The sequence below is a fragment of the Perognathus longimembris genome, chromosome 3, assembly GCF_023159225.1.
Source record: "Perognathus longimembris pacificus isolate PPM17 chromosome 3, ASM2315922v1, whole genome shotgun sequence".
In the NCBI taxonomy this organism is placed as follows: Eukaryota; Metazoa; Chordata; class Mammalia; order Rodentia; family Heteromyidae; genus Perognathus; species Perognathus longimembris.
Genome location: NC_063163.1, coordinates 74,422,626 through 74,433,834, shown reverse-complemented (window position 1 = coordinate 74,433,834; position 11,209 = coordinate 74,422,626). Strand labels below are relative to the sequence as shown.

Genomic DNA, 11,209 nt, shown 5'->3' with positions numbered 1-11,209 from the left:
AGAGCCACTCTAGTAAAGTCATACAATAATTAATTCTCTGCCCTGAGCCCTTCCTGTTGCCAATTGTGTGCTCTCTAATTAATTTTTATTATTGTTCAGCCCCTACCTCATGACTTCTTCCATATTTAATCCAGGGACTCATGTCTACCACCATGGGACAGCTGCTGTTTGCTGCCTTCTCCTGGAGGGAACAACATCTCTACCTTTAACTAATAGGGTCGATGGCCCTTGGCAGCAGGTAATAGCCAGAGAGAATCTGCATCCTCTTACATGATTATAAAAGAGCTGGGGATGTTACATCCACTCAGGAAGGGTTCTGTGCAAGTCCCTGTCCATCTCCAAGCAGCTATCTGGAAATATTTAGAGTCTAGAGACCCCTCTCTAGGAGTGATTACCAGGCCCTGGAGTTCTTCTGACAAAGACAACAGAGTGACCTTTTTAGGAATACTGCAGCACCCCTGATCTATCTCTCCTATTCCAGAGGACAGAACAGAGTAAAGCCAAGACCTTCCATCAACCAACCTCCCCTCTTTCCCAACAATGTCCTCCCCATCTCCATGGGCTTATCTGACAGACCACAACCTGACACATCCCTTCCTGGCTCACTTTTATCTCATAAAATGAACCTTTATGGGTTTCACACTCTCTGAAATTTTACCTCTTTACTCAACTTCTACTCCCTTCACATACTTTCTTCGACTGTACCTTTACTCCACCTTTACCTTCCTCATTTCATGTTTCAGACTCTGCCTGCCCCAATGTTTCCTTCCCTCCTTTAACATCTACATGTCTGACAAATCCCAGGCCCTCCACTTTCCTTTTCAGTCCTCTATAAACATTGGAGAGCTGATAATTTTCCTAAACAGTGCCTGTTACAGGTGCTGTGGGCAATTAAGTTTTCTGCCAAGCACTGCTACCCCACCCTAGTGGATTCCTTTCAGAACATAGAGCACCATTTTCCTAATCAGCCTTCTCAATCCTCTGAGTCACCACCAAACAAACCAACTCAGACTCACTGCCCACACATCACAAAACACAAGGCACTAAGAATACCAAAAGAAGAGACATTACCAACTACCCTATCCATCCCAAACAAGTAACATCCAACCCATTTCCTCCTAGGGTGGATTTAGGAAACAAAGCACCATCAAAATGGCCCCTGCTTCATCAACTATTGGTAACATCCCTTTCCATCTCCTCTTGCATTTCCTACAAGTGAACTTCCTATGATGGCTGTAAAATCTTTGCCATCACAAGCTATGCCATATGACAGAACCTCGTACTCAGAGTCTTTGCAGGACTGCATGCATAACATCTAGTATGGCCAGGCCCAATTGACTAACACCTTTAACTTTTGTCTGAGGCAAGATGGAAATGGGACATGTGCTTGGATCCTTCCTGCTTCCAGGGTGCAAAACTCAATCAGATATATAAAACATAAACATCTTCTCATCTGGTCAGATTACCATCTATGCTGGCTCCTGTAATTGAGGAAAACCTTCACCTGAAAAACTGACAAGTGCTCTGATGTTATACACTCCACATGATGCTCTGATGTTATACACGCCACAGATTATTATGACAGACTAACACCAGGTGAAACTACAATGTGGAATATACATATGACATGACATATAGATGTTCAAAAATCTCAGTACAAACAAGATAAGAGGCTGTGAGAACATTGGAACATATAGTTTGAAATAATGAATCATCACCTGAAAGAGAAATAGAATTCACAGATGTGTAAAGTCTGAAATTGAATTCAAAGTCAGGGGACAGAGAATGAGCAATATGAATGAGAAATTCACCAAGAAATTTAATCCTTGGTGAGGAAAAGGAAAAAGAATATACCAAATATTCTTTGGTCAGTAGTTTACCTTTCTCATTGAAAAGAGCAAAGCTGTATACTGGTGGCTCGTGCCAGTAATCCTAGCTATTCAAGAGGCTGAGATCTGAGGATCCAGGTTCTAAGCAATCTGGGCAGGAAAGCCTGTTGGATTCTTAATTCCAATAAACAATGAAAAAGATAAAAGTCTCGATGTGGCTTATGTGGAAGAGCAAAAGCCTTTATCAAGAATATCTAAGCTCTGACTTCAAGCTGCAGGACTAGCACACAACATTAAAATAAAAAATAAGGGTACAGGAAGCAGATTATGGTCAGGTATAGAGTCAGTCATCACATTTGCAAGAGAACTTACAAAGAATAAATAAAAACCAATCAAAGAGAGCAGAAAGAGCTGCTATTATGAGATAATATGGCTCCTAAGTTCAACAGATTCTAGAAAAACCACTAGACTAAATAAAATTTTGGTTCATTTTGACACAAAAATTAATATTTTCCTTATAACACATGAGTAAGTTGAATATTGTATGGATGAATTATAGTTAATAACTAAATCCCAAAAATAACCTTAAAAATGACATGAAATTGTATGACATTTATGTAGATTTTGTATTAATAAGGGGAATTGAATCACAGTAGCTAGACCAAAGATGACCAAATATGATAAAGCTTCCATTCATGTACTAACTCTTGTAAGACATTTATACATGCAAAATATTTCCATGAAAAATGGAAGAATGTCTTTTTTCTTAGCATAAACCAAGACAATGCTAAAATTCTGAATGACATATGACAAATGGAATCTGACAATGAAGTGTCATAGGACTTTTTGAAAAGGATAATGTTTGAAGAGGAAAAAAGAAAGTAGCTGGAAACATATACAGCAATTGATATAATCAATGCTTAGAAATTTTTAATGTAAAAAAATTACAAAAATAATATTTTTTAAAGCCCAAGGATTTATGCACTGGAAATTGGAAAATGTAAAATGAGAAAAGTAAACTCAGCAAGCAAATGAAATGAGAAGACAAATATAAAGTCCTTGAATGTAAAAAATGACAGGACTCGTCACAGATTAAATCAGGGAAACTAAAGAAAATATCACAAAAAATTCAAGTTTTGAAGGGCCTGGATACAGCATGCAGTCACTTCCACAGGCCCAGGAGAATTAGTAAGAATCATTTATACCTTGAAAAAACTCTCTCAAATTGAAAGGAAGATAGTGTTGGAAAGATAGGATGGATTTGCCTCAAACCCTCTTAACTACTGAGAGAATACATACATAAATCATACCAGAGTTTGTTTTCCCCCAGTAGGTAATCTATTCCTGAATCATTTCAGGGAATTTCTTGCTGGCTTTATCAAGAGGATGTGGCCCTTAGGGACAAAGATGGAGCACAGGAGGACTGAACTGGAGGCCAAGATGGAGAAAACCTCCACAGCCACCATGACCTTGCCCTTGCTGCTATGGTAGACAGGCAGGAAGCTGAGCCTCACGCTGCAGAACACCAGCATGCTGAAGGTCAGGAACTTGGCCTCATTGAAGGTGTCAGGCAGGTTCCTGGCCAGGAAAGCCACAGTGAAGTTGGCCGGGGACAGGGTGCCAGGTATCCCAGGACACAGTAGAAGGCAGTGATGGAGCCTTTGTTGCACAGGATGATCATGTGGCTATGTGCAGAGTGTGCATCTGTGTCCACAAAGGGAAGAGAGGTTCCCAGCCAGAGGCCACAGAGAGTCACCTGGATGAGGGTGCAGATAGGGACAATGAGGTTAGGTGCCCGGGACACCAGCAACTGCCTCATCCTTCTCCCTGGAGCAGTGACCGTGTAGGCCAGAACCACAGTGATGGTCTTGGCCAGGACAGTGGAGACAGCAACAGTGAAGACCACTGCGAATGTGGTCTGCTGGAGGATGCAGGTGGCTATGTGGGGAAGGCCAAGGAAGAGCAAGGGGCAGAGGAAGCAGCAGGTGAGGGACATGAGCAGGATGTAGCTGAGGATCCAGTTATTGGCCTTGACAATGGGGGTGTTTGGGTGCTTAACAAAAACCCCAAGAACATCGGCTATGAGTGCAGAAAGGCAGAGAGCTGTGCAGGCCAGAGCCATCCCCAAAGGGTCTTCATAAGACAGGAAGTGCTCAGCTTTCAGCAGGCAGTAGTTTCTCCCGGTGTTGGGGTACTGATGATCTGGACACCTCACACACTGCTCCATGTCTGGTCAGGAGGGAGAATCACTATTTGTCTTTGCTCAGTGTTTGTCATTGTCACCAGCCTAGTCTCATAAAATAGCTTATATTGGTAGATGAGGTAAATTGTGTTGTTTTGTTGTTTTCTACACCAAAGAAAAAATTGCTTAATCACACAATTCCACAGGAATACTGCCCATGTTTAGAATGTCATTTTCAGGTCATTTATGAGAGATGTGCTTACATCACAAAATAACACCTTCCTGTGTTCTTAGTCTATGATATTCAGTCCAGAACAATCTGAGAAAATAGACACATATTGTATGGAGGATATAACTACATAAGTTGTGGGGACATAGAGATGATTGATAACCCTGGTACCTCCTCTTGTCCTGCCAGCCTGCCTATCTCTCTGAGCATGTATTCCTTGCTGTACTAAGTCATATGCTTCAACCATGCCCTTATATTTTGTCTGTCCTAGGCCCCTGTCAAATGATATAGAAGAGACAGTAAAAGCATGCGTGGAGTTTCAGGGAATTCTGCACAGCACAGCCACCCCCATTGCTTAAAGCACTACAACCTCTCAGGACATTGGATCTGCATCAAGAACAATGCCAGGCAGTAAGTAATACTTGTGAAAGATTTGTGTTCTCATGATGGTCTAAGTGCAGCCAAGGAGGTCATTAATTATAAGATATGTTTAGTTCCATGATCAAATTTAAATAAATGGTGAAAGTATAGTTTATTCAATAATGCTTATAAGAAAATTGAAACCTTACTCACATGTTTAATGCTCACTGGATGAATTCCTGTTCTTCATTTCTTTCTCTCTCTACCTCTCTTATAACTTTTCTTCCTTGCTTGCTTGCTTCTTTCCTTCCTTTCTTCCTTCTTTCCTGCCTTACTTCCTTCCTTATTACCTTTCTTTCTCTTTTGTCCCAGTCTCGGGGCTTATACTCAGTACCTAGGTGCTGTCTGTCAGCCTTTATATACAAGGATGGTGTTTTACCACTTAAGTCAAATCTCCACTTCTGGCTTTTCTAGAAGTTTAACTGGAGATAATAATCTCACAGAGTTTCTTTGCTGGACTGTCTTGGAATCCTAATCCTCTGATCTCAGCCACCTGAGTAGCTAGGATTACAGGCATTGGCCACATGTGCCTGGATTGGTTAAGTTGCTTTAAGGAACCTTATGATGAACTATAACGATTAAACTCTGTTCGGAGAAAAATAGTCTGTCTTTATAGTATTTTTTCAGATATTTCCATTATCCTGGACTTATTAGAATACAGTATTGGCAGATGGGGCATTTCTACCTCAGTCAGAGACTCACCTTCTCCATTTGAAATCTCGTTCTCTGAGCAAGGGGTGCAATCAAAGCAACAGGATGCCTTTCCCTCCTGAGGGGTTTTCCTGAATCCAGGACCACAGCTCTCAGTGCACACAGACTGAGGGGTCTGAGAAAAACCAGAGATGTGTATTAATTTATTAGTCTTTTACTGACTGTCCAAAGTTCCAGTAATATATATAACCAAATCATCAAGAACCATTATTTCTATACATCTTAATTCCAATCAATGTATTGGGTGCTATTATAGCTTGGCGCTTATTGGACTCATGAAATGGATTAAAGTCATATTCCTAAGGCCAGGGTACTGTGGAGAATGTGGGGGTCCTTTCAGCAGTGAGTACTTTTTTGTTTTGCTTTTGTGAAAGTTCTTGAGATTGAACTGAGAACATGAGAGCTGTAGTCTATGAAAATCTACAAAAGACTAGGACTTTTGCCACAGCTGCACTTCCAGGCTTGGTGAATAATTGGAGATAGAATTTTATGGAATTTTTGATCCAGGCTGCCTTTGAGACACAATCCTCAGATCTCAGAATCTGGAGTAGCTGGGATTACAGGCATGAGCCAGCAGTGCCCATATGCTGTGCATACTCTTAAGATATAGCAATAAAAATTAGTATAGACACAAGAGCAACAGGCCAAACAACCATACAATGAACTATATTGAGCAAATGAATATTCAGAACTTATAAATTGACTCTCTAAGGTAATCTGTAATCATGAGAGAAAAGCAAACAGCACATACATCTTTTGTATTTATGACACATAACAAATGGCCAGTATAGAAACCTAGTCAAGTAAATGGGCTCCTTTATTACCCACTACTAATTTTTGAAGAAAATATCCTCAAATTCAAATATTTTGAAACCTGCATATTGGATCATCAATGAGGATATGGAACACAAATTTCTGGATAAGAATGTGGCTTATTTCTGTGCACTCACCTGTGTGCCACTCTATCATTTAATCAGCTATTAACAATTGTTGACCATGTGGTTCATACGGAGAAAACTTTCCAACCATCACTTTGTTTTCGAAAACTTTAGAAAAAATCTGAATATTCACAGTCATACTCAGCTTCCAATTTTCTTTCCTCATCCAAAATAACTAGGTCTCCAGATAGGTTCTCAAAGTGGAGTTGCTTCAGAAAGGGGTACAGCTCCATAGGAAAACAACAAGAGAAATACCAGAATACTAATGAAGGATTGAACACAACATAGCATTCTTGGCAGCCTCTTAGGATGGCTAATTGATCTGCTACTGGAATAAGTTATTTAGATTTAAGGAACTCTTCTCAGTGGACAACCTCAATTGTGTGTGCCCTTTATAGTTAAAAGAAAAATGCCTTTGGAAACTTCCATTTTAGTTGTAACAATACAACTTTCCCAAACTACCAATTTTAAATTAATGATAATATACGTTTTATATATGAACTTAATGTTACGCTATATTTGAATGAAAACATACTACCTAATTAACACATATTCTGCAAATACTATTGGATGCTTTTGAATACTTGATTTAAGGTGAATTTTTCTTTTCTAATATCGAAATTCAAGTATCCTGATTTTGACTATTCAAAGGCTTTCCTTTGTTTTGTAAAATGTAGATGTTTTGAGAGCAAGGTGTGGTCTGTGTGTTTTTGTTTATTTCTTATTCAGTGTTATATTTCATAAGCACAGTAATTTCTAGTGCAGCAAACCAGGGGTTTTAGTGCAGAGAAGCCCACAAATACCCTGTTGTGACAAAATTTTAGTGTTATAATTCTATATTAAATTTAGCTGTATGGAAAGTTATTAAGATCCCCAGGTATGAAGAAATGTGTCATTAATAATAATATGTATGTACACATATGTAATATATATGTATATGTAGTAATTGAGTTATAGAGAGTATGTGACTCAGTTGGAAGGCAGAATACTTTCATACCATGCATTCTCCTATGAGGTTAAATGTTGGACCTGGGTAACTGCAACCGTAGTCAGGACATGGGGATGCAGAGGCGAGTGGACCAATGCACACTTTCTTTTAGGAAGATCAGGGTTTAAATAGGATTAGAAATCAATTCACAACTTCAAGAGTAAAATTAATACAGAAAGATATTTATATCAATACAAAAGTTGCAGACGTCGCTACTGCAAGGGATGTCGCTACTACAAAGATTGTTGCTACTACAAAGGGTGTCGCTACTACAAAGGATATCACTACTACAAAGGGTGTCGCTACTACAAAGGATATCGATACTACAAAGGGTATTACTACTACAACAAAGGACCAAACCAGGCAAGGCAAAGGACCAAACCAGGCAAGGAAAACTATCACCTAGCTACTATTTCCTCAATTGACTTCCCTATTTACTGTAAAAAGTTTTCCCTGGAGCAGCTGGGCAAACAAGTCTTCCCAGGAAGGCTCTATACAGCGGGGGAGAGTCTCATGACAAAATGGCTTCCTTTGGCCAACAAACACAGGAGACTCTTTAATGGAGATTTTCCCCATAGGCTTATTAGTTTGCTAATAAGGCATCAGAATATCTGTGCTGAGGCTAAGTCCCCCACTGGTCAGAGAAATTATTCTCCCACAGTTGAACTTTCCCCAAATTGTGCTTTAGTTTAATTCAATATGAGCCTTGTAGAAGTTTTGGAAGTATACATTGAGAGTCATACTTAGTACTAGTTTTATTTAACTCAATATCAAATAGATAATAACAGCATTAACAACACATTTTAGGAAGCCTTTACACTTTTAAGAGAACTAGGCTTTTTTTTAATCCTGTAGCATGACAATGTCACCTCTAGTTTTCCTTTGAGACCAAACCTAGTTTTGAGTTATGTTATTTATTTAAAAGGTTTGGAAAAAGAAAAAGAGAAAGCTCTTGAATCTTCCTTTTAGTGCTATTTGCATGCACACAACTTTTACATTGTCAGGTTATTGAGATAAAATGTCAATAGACAGCTATTTCCCTCATTTTTCAATAAAGTGAATGTTCTAGCTATTATATTAGATATAAGAATCTGAATAATTCTATATATCATAAGTTAACTTATGCTTGTACATTAGAGTGTAAGAATAGTATCTGTTTATAATGTAAGCCTCTTAATGATCTGGAATTGAGTATTTGACATTTAATCCTGTAAAATTTTTCACCCAAGTGGTCTCTCTGACTTTTAACTGTTGCCTGTTATTACTTGTAATGAAAATATTAACACATTTGAAGTATTGCTTTGTAGCAGAGGATGTCATGAAGACCAGTGATATTTTCTGCCTTCTGTGTATATGTCTTTTTCCTCAATTGCCTATTCCAGGCAGTAATTCCATGAAGAATTTGGTATAATTCAAAAGTAAAAAGAGGAAAGGGTAAGGGAGATAAAAGTAGGCAAAAGTGAAAAGATTTTCAATATGTTTTAGAATGTCTGTATTTACAATGTTTTATTGAATTATTTGACCATCCTTACTAAGTGCTGTAATTTAGTTAGGTATTTGGTCTCTTTACAAATGTGGAAAGTTAATCTTAAATATTTTTTAACTGGACCACTATTAGCCTGAATATTGTAAAATTGAAGAATGACTTCTTTATTGGAAAGAAAGAGAGAAAGAAAGAAAGAAAGGAAAGAAAGAAAGAAAGAAAGAAAGAAAGAAAGAAAGAAAGAAAGAAAGAAAGAAAGGAAGAAAGGAAGGAAGGAAGGAAGAAAGGAAGGAAAGAAGGAAGAGGTGCAAGCTGGAAGGAGATGCCACATCTCCTTGACACAGAATAAAGGCAGAAAACAAGACAAAGCCCCCTCATTGTTTCTTCTCTCCACTACACAATTCAAACCTGACACAGATCTCAACTGCAGGAGGCATTGCTGACATAATAGATCTAAGTACCTCTGTACAGAAAGCAAAAGTTCATCTTCAAGAGAACATACACAGGAATAGCAGTTGAAATAACCAAGAATCAAAGAAATCTCAACTTCCCAGCAAAAAGTAGCCTGAGACTACTCTTTATAAATATATCCAAACAATCTATGAAATGGGTTTTTTAAAAAGAGGTAAAGTTGGGGCTGGGGATATAGCCTAGTGGCAAGAGTGCCTGCCTCGGATACACGAGGCCTTAGGTTCGATTCCCCAGCACCACATATACAGGAAACGGACAGAAGCGGCGCTGTGGCTCAAGTGGCAGAGTGCTAGCCTTGAGCGGGAAGAAGCCAGGGACAGTGCTCAGGCCCTGAGTCCAAGGCCCAGGACTGGCCAAAAAAAATAAAATAAAAAAATAAAAAAATAAAAAGAGGTAAAGCCTAAGGTTTTCATATTTTGCATGATTGAGACCAACAGAAATTTGACACCTGAATGTGAAATCATTCTTGGGTTATGATTTAAAGGAGTCAAACTCAACATCTGATTATGTGATATCAAAGGCTCATCTGTGAGGACAGTGATAATTTTTTTCTGTGACTCAAAGCATTAATAAAACGAAAGCAAGTGTCATCTTTCCAGGTAGAGAGTTTTCATTAGAAAATTACTACACAGGTATAGAGGTGCCTCATCCACAGTTAAAGAAGTAGCTGTTTCTCTTTTATCTTTTAAAATATATGCTAAATATATGAGATTTTTTGTGTGCCTCTGTCGAAGTTAAACTAGCAGCCTGGGTGCTGTCCTTGAATGTTTTTAAATGAAGGCTAGAAGTCTTAACACTTAAGGGACAGTTTTTCTAGGTTTTTCTCCCCTAAGATCACTTGGAAATAAAAGACACATGGACTATTTCCTACACAGGCTGACACTGAGCCTTAATCCTCATATCCCACCCCTGAGTTCTTAGGATGCAGATGTGAGCCACCAGTGTTTGGCTAAACCATTCGGTTTTATCTTGTATGCCTTTCCTTTGAATGTCATTTAGTTTATGGTGGGTGCTAGCCAGTGGAATCTTTATTACCTGTGAAGACAAAAATGTTAATTCTTCCTGATGTCCCCTGGCCTGATCTTCCATGTGATGAAGGAACATCTGTTGAAGAGCCTGAGCCACAGTACACACAGTGTTGTAGATATTGTGACTCTCTTCCAACATGGCCATGTCAAAAAAAAAACAAAAAACTGTGCAGGCAGCCATTCAAAGGAGGCATTGTGTCGACAGTTCTCCCAAGTCACACAGTCAGACTTGGACAAGGAGCAATTGAAAGCCATGACTCAGAGCTTAGCAAGGTAATAGTCTCCTGTATTTCCAAGGGTAAGTTGTCTTGATAAAGTTTGTGAATTTAGGCCTGAAAAGGTGGCTTAGTGGTAAAGTGCTTGCCTAGCATACATGAAGCCCTGGGTTCGATTCCTAAGTACCACATAAACAGAAAAGGCCAGAAGTGGTGCTGTGGCTCAAGTGGTAGAGTTCTAGCCTTGAACAAAAGAACCTCAAGGACAGTGCTCAGGCCCTGAGTTCAAGCCCTAGGACTGACAAAAAAATGTGAATTCAGGAATGTCTCCATGGTGATGTGCAAAAGTGAGAGGGGCATGGAATTGGTCTAATATGAGATGTCTCTTTTTGAGGCTCACTATGCTGAGGTCTTGAGCCAAACTTTTCCTACAATGAAAGATTTATTCAAAACATAAGCATTCCAAACAATTTCAAGGAAAAAAAATTGTTACTGCAGATGACAATCACATTTGTTGATGACTTTGTCATTTTGTGATGGAGCAATAATTGAATTTATATAGTAATGAATTGACAAAGAGCACCATTTCAAACCCTACACAGATTCCATTATTGCCCATCTCTTTCCTCAACTCTGAGAACATCCACAATCCATTCTCATCTGCTGAGATGACCAGGCCCACCAAGGTCCAGCTGAAGTGAAGCATCAAGGAGAC

At 39.0% G+C, this 11,209-nt stretch overlaps 1 pseudogene; it reads right to left on the bottom strand.

Annotated features, from left to right (window-relative positions):
* Positions 1–3,178: 3,178 nt before the first annotated feature.
* Positions 3,179–11,209, bottom strand: part of LOC125347697 — a 29,357-nt pseudogene continuing 21,326 nt past the window's right edge.